Source organism: Vidua macroura, chromosome 22, assembly GCF_024509145.1.
Source record: "Vidua macroura isolate BioBank_ID:100142 chromosome 22, ASM2450914v1, whole genome shotgun sequence".
Taxonomy (NCBI): domain Eukaryota; kingdom Metazoa; phylum Chordata; class Aves; order Passeriformes; family Viduidae; genus Vidua; species Vidua macroura.
In genome coordinates, this window is record NC_071592.1 from 1671092 (window position 1) to 1677091 (window position 6000).

Below are 6000 nucleotides of genomic sequence, written 5' to 3' on the forward strand. Positions count from 1 at the left end.
AAATTCCTTGCAAGTTAAGAATTTTTTTGGTTTTTGTCAACTTCTTCCCCTTAACTCTGGTGGTTCCATAAAGACGGAGAGGAGGTGGAAGAACGTTTGTCTTTTCTGATAAGGAGCTGTAACTCTTTATGTGCCCTGTGGCTGTTATCTCCGTGTGAAGAGTTTCTTGATTATCTCATCCCTTTCTTGAGCTAGTAACAAATATCTTACATCGCAGAGTTTCTATTTTAACATCGTGTTATAACCTAAAACTGTATTTAACACGCTACTTAAGAGAATTAACACGGCATAACTTTCTAACATCACGCATTTGATATTCATTGCAATATTTGCGAGAAGCCAATCCTAAAATCCGCATTTTTCACAACGAGGCAGCCCATCCCCTCCTCCCTCCCTCTGGTTTCCCCTCCAGAAGTGCTGGAATTCCTCCCGCACCCAAAGCCACAGCAAAGGCCTCGGCAGCCCCTGCCCCAAAGGCCGCAGAGCCTGGCGGCCTGGGCCGAGGCAGAGGAAATGCCCTGGAAATCACCGGAGGGGAAGAATCATTAGCCAGGATCATTTGAAATGGACAATTTGGACATTTGAAAATGGACAATGGACATTTGAAAGTGCAATTTTTATAGGGAGGGTGATTGTGAGCAAGGCCCTTCAAGCGTAAGGGATGCCCTCAGCTCACGGTGACTCCCGCAGGCCCAGCCTCCCTCACGGGGGTGACGGGGACACAAACGCCCTGGGGCCGCCTGCAAAGCCCCGGAGCCGGGGAGAGCTGCTGCGGCTCCGAGCAGGCAGCCCTGGCACCCTGAGCACCCTGCTGGAGCAGCCAGGGCGAGCTCAGCCGAACAGGGAGCAGCTCTGAGCCAAGCCGGGCCCTGCCTTCAGCCTGGCCTTGCTCCCAAAGCCCCCGAGCCTGGGCTGCAGGGTCAGCAGGGGATTTCATCCCCAAAAACCTGGGCTGCAGGGTCAGCAGGGGATTTCATCCCCAAAAACCTGGGCTGCAGGGTCAGCAGGGGATTTCACCCCCAAAAATCTGGGCTGCAGGGTCAGCAGGGGATTTCACCCCCAAAAATCTGGGCTGCAGGGTCAGCAGGGGATTTCACCCCCAAACCCCCAGAGCCTGGGCTGCAGGGTCAGCGGGGGATTTCACCCCCAAACCCCCAAAAATCTGGGCTGCAGGGTCAGCAGGGGATTTCACCCCACAAAAACCTGGGCTGCAGGGTCAGCAGGGGATTTCACCCCCAAAAATCTGGGCTGCAGGGTCAGCGGGGGATTTCACCCCCAAACCCCCAAAAATCTGGGCTGCAGGGTCAGCAGGGGATTTCACCCCACAAAAACCTGGGCTGCAGGGTCAGCAGGGGATTTCACCCCCAAATTCCCAAAAATCTGGGCTGCAGGGTCAGCAGGGGATTTCACCCCCAAAAATCTGGGCTGCAGGGTCAGCAGGGGATTTCACCCCAAAACCCAAGCTTGCAGGGTCAGGAGGGGTTTCACCCCAAAACCCAGGCTGCAGGGTCAGGAGGGGATTTCACCCCAAAACCCAGGCTGCAGGGTCAGGAGGGGGTTTCACCCCAAAACCCAGGCTGCAGGGTCAGGAGGGGGTTTCACCCCAAAACCCAAGCTGCAGGGTCAGGAGGGGTTTCACCCCAAAACCCAGGCTGCAGGGTCAGGAGGGGATTTCACCCCAAAACCCAAGCTGCAGGGTCAGGAGGGGTTTCACCCTGCAGGGCAGCTCTGAGCAGCAGTCCCAGCCCCCAGAGTGCTGCTGAGGCTCACAGGTGATGCTGGGGAGAAGCGAGAGGAGCCAAACCCCACCACAGATGATGGTGTGGGGTAAGAGGGAGCAGCAAGGAGATTTTTAGAGCAGGAGGCCGTTTTCTCACCTTTTTTTTTCCTGTTGATGTAATGAACTCCCAGTGGTCAGAGTAACCTCCAGGGCCATTTTCTGTGTAGCCACCACTGGAATATAAATAACCATCCCAAGAAGAAAAATGTGGGTTGGTTTGAACTCAGCACACCATTTAGCCTGCCTGGACAAAACCCACAGACTTTTGGAAGAAATGTGACAATAACTGGACTTTAAAGTTGTTAAAAGTAGAAAAAACAACCGTGTTCTTTAATTTAGGGCCAGAGTGACCTGGCAATTAGTCATAGGCCAGACTGCAGCTCAATTAAGACAAACAGCCCAGGGTAATGGAATTGGTAATGTGACCAACAGGAGCAACCTGAGTTATAGCCTCAATTTTCTCCATGCCTGATGGGTTTGAAATAAGTTCAAAGAAGGTCAAGTGGTTGGGTTTTCATCTGCTGATCTCACACAAAGTTTCCCCCTCCATTTCCCTCTCCCTGTGAACCCTCTGGACTTGTCATCACTGCTCTGCCTCCCGGGCCTGAGGCTCCCCCAGCTGTGGCCGTGCTCTGAAGAAGGTCCAGAACAGGATCTAAGCAAGGGTGACCTGCAAAGTTTCTCAGCACAGTCCAAGAAACGTCATTTCTCATTCTCTCTGCAAGTTTTCTTCTGCCTGGTGTTTCTTGGGTTTTTCCCTTTCTCGTAAGTCAGCTCAGACATGGAAAGGGAGCAGAAAGCAAAGCCCTGAGAGTCTTTGTAAAGACTCAACCACAAAGTAGGGGCTGAAGCCACCTCGGGGCACCCAAGAATGGCAGGAGGCTTTGGGATCCATCTGTCCCCTGCTCCCGGGCAGCCCTGAGGGCTGGCTGACCCCACCTCTGCCAAATCCAGGCTGGGAAAAGGGCACAGCCCCATCCCACAGGGAACGTGCCCAGGCTGAGGGCTCCCAGGGCCATTCCAACCCGGGGAACACTCCCAGCTCCTCTGTCCGTCGCTGACAGAAGGACCCAGCCATGGGGACGTGTGACAAGTGCCACCCCAAAGCTCTGTCCCTGCCAGCATTCCCTTTTTACCTCCCAGATCCAGGCAGCTCCTGCCGGATTTGTGCAAGGCAGCAGTGCCATCCAGTGGCTCCAGCCCCGAGCCCCCAGCCCCACCTCGGGGGCAGATCAGCTCTGCTTTCCCTGCAGCGCAGGGCAGGAATGGGCCAAGGGCTCTGCAGGGCTGCAGGGATGAGGGAGGGACAGCTGGGCATTGCCAGAGAGCTGCTCCTGCAAGAAAATCCTGGGGGTTGAGCTGCCCTGGGGTCACACGACGGATTTGGGGGAGCACCGCAAGGCAGAGGGGTCTCACTTCACACAGCAGCAACCAGGGCTGGTCTGGCAATCCAGGTGGGATTAACCCTTCTCCACGAGGCCCTTCCCCTGTCCCTGCACATCCCCAGCTCGCAGCCAGCCCACCCCTTGCACTACCAAAGGTCTCCACACTCTCTGCACAGCTCTCAGACCCGTCCTGTGGCATGCCAAGCCTTATCTGCCATTTCCTCCACTTGCTAACCCACTTTCCCCTTGGTTTAGACCCAAATTCATCAATTCCCAAGGCAGGAATTTCCAAAAGTTGCTCTCTGATCCCTGTCGGGCTCATGAGCTCTGCTGCCAGCATCAGTGAAGTGCAAAGCTCCATTTCTGCAGGATCCAGGTGCTCTGTTTATCCAGAGCCAACGTCCTGGATCACATCCATCACCTCTCCCTGTCCCAGCCCCCTGTGGCACCGGGGTGGTGCTTTCTGGAACTGCCAAGGCTACAGAAAATCCCCTCTTTCCTCCCTCTCCCTCAGAGCTGAGATCCCTCAGGATTCCTCAGGGAGGAATTTCTTCTCTTTCACAAGAGAGTGAACCTCGAGAGCAGCAGTCACAGCATCTACAACAGACTGACATATCCAGCCTGCCTGAAATCCAGGGATTTTAGGGAGCACAGCCCCTTCTGGACAGCGTGTGCTGGGGGGAAAGCAGCTCCACAATTCCAGCTGATGCAGATCCTGCCCAGAGAAAGCTCCCACACATGGTGAAGTCTGTCCATATCTTATCAATGGCCAGCAAACAGAATTTCCAAACCAGAAGTTCCTGGGAACCAGGGAATAGCTTGGAATTCCTTAAGAAAACTGCTGCTCCCACATTCTCCATGTAAAACATCCACCTCACCTACGCAGCCTCTTTAATTTCAGGGCATGTTTCCCCCAGCACATTAAAAATTAAAGCAATAATTAAGTGTCCAGCCCCTCAAGAGCTCAGGGCTGACCCCGGCAGCAGCCCCCAAACCCCTCAGGCACAGCCGGAGCATCTCCCCCCACCCCCCGGGTGAGCTTTGTTTCCTGTTTGCATCCTCAGTCCAGCCAGCAATTTCCCTGCTGCTGCTCAATTCCAACATAAATCAGCCACATTAGGCCAGGAGTCTCAGGAGCTATTAATTCCTGAGAAAAGGATAATGAAGCCAATAAAATCAGAGCTTGCTGTCCCCAGAAGGCCACTGGGAGTCAGGTCTGAGGTGCAGAATGCCACGAGCACACCTAATTGCACCGTGTAGGCCTGGGGCTGCTGGGGAGCTCTTTTTTCTCAGGGATTATTAGGGAAAAAGATGTGATTTGCTTCTAAAACACTGCTTTGGAACTGCAGCCGGGCAAGATTTGTAAGGGGGAGGCAACCACAAACAAATAGGCAGGGAAGAATCAAAAATAAGGAATCTGCCAGGTCCAACCCCAGTTCCTGCCACTGCCAACCCCAGATCCAAGTGAGCTTCACTTGTCCCCACCCACGGGGGCTGCAAAGGCTGAAAAAGCTGAAAAAAAGCACCAAAATCTGCCTCTGGGAGACAGGAACTCTGTCAGTGTGTCATTCCTCACACATTCCTGCTTGTTTTGTCCTCAGCTCCACCATCAAAGCTCCCTTCTGCTCCCAGGAGAGAATAAAAAAAAAAAAAAAACCTGTCTGAAAATTTAAATTCAGGAGCCTCTTTTTTAAACATTTCCTGCCCAAATCCTTCCTACCTGATGGGCTTTCCAGTGTCCCAGACAATGGGGGCTGCTGATCTTCCCAGCTTATCTGTGACCCCCTGAATATTTGTTTGAAAGTGGAGATGTTGAAGTGCCCCACTTGTAAAAATCAATCCCGTGGTGTCAGCAGGAGCACTGCCTCATTTCTGCTGGAAGAGATTCCCTCTTCTGACCCCCTCCAGTCCTTTTTAACCCCAAAGGTCCCTTCCTATTAAGATAAGGGCACTTTGTTGATGTGGGGGAGGTTTCTATCAGCTCCTTCACTTGTAGGGCTGAATAGAAATGGCCTGGGATGATGGGATACAGGATAAAGCCATTTCTGGCTCCAGAGAAACAGCATCAAATGAATTTTTCCAACCCTTTTCCCCAGAAAATGGCTGGGAACCTGGAGGCTTTTACAGCCCACACCACGTGCAGAAATGGGCCTGAAGTGGTTCCATTTTCAAACACTGGGAATAACAACCTAAGCTTTAGTTGTAATGACATTCTCCACGACTGAGATTCTCTGATGATCATTTTAAGAAGTTATACAGGAAAAGAATCCTACCAAAACCTCAGTTTTTATCCAGCAGCCTGTTTTCATCCCCAAACATCCCAAAAATGCCTTTTGCCAGCATCACCTCCCCGCTTTGAAGCCTGGCTCTCCCAGACGTTGTTTCCCATATGCTGCAGGCAGATGCTCACATGGAGCCTCAAGGATTTGGTTGGGGGAGAACTTTTCCTTCCAGGAAAGAGGCCTAAAATCCCAGTTCTATTCTGATTTACCTCCTCATTCCATGTGAGACCCAGGCAGCGGAGCCACGGGGATGGGAAGTGCAGGAAGGGGTGCTCAGATTCCCCCCAGGCTCATCCTGGACTGGAAATGGGAATTGAGTGCTGGGAATGAGTGCCAGGGGTGCTGTTAAAAATCCAGCTGCTGAGCTGATCCCCAGCCATTCCCAAGGAAAGCTGAGTCAACAGGCCCTGGTGCCAAATGAAAGGTTTTCCTCAGAGTAATTATAGGTGGGACTAATTAACAGTCGATAATCCCAATAAAAATTGACATGAAAGTCCATAAGGGGCAGGGAGCCAGGGGCTGATCCTTGGTGCTAACCAGGCAGAGCCCTGGC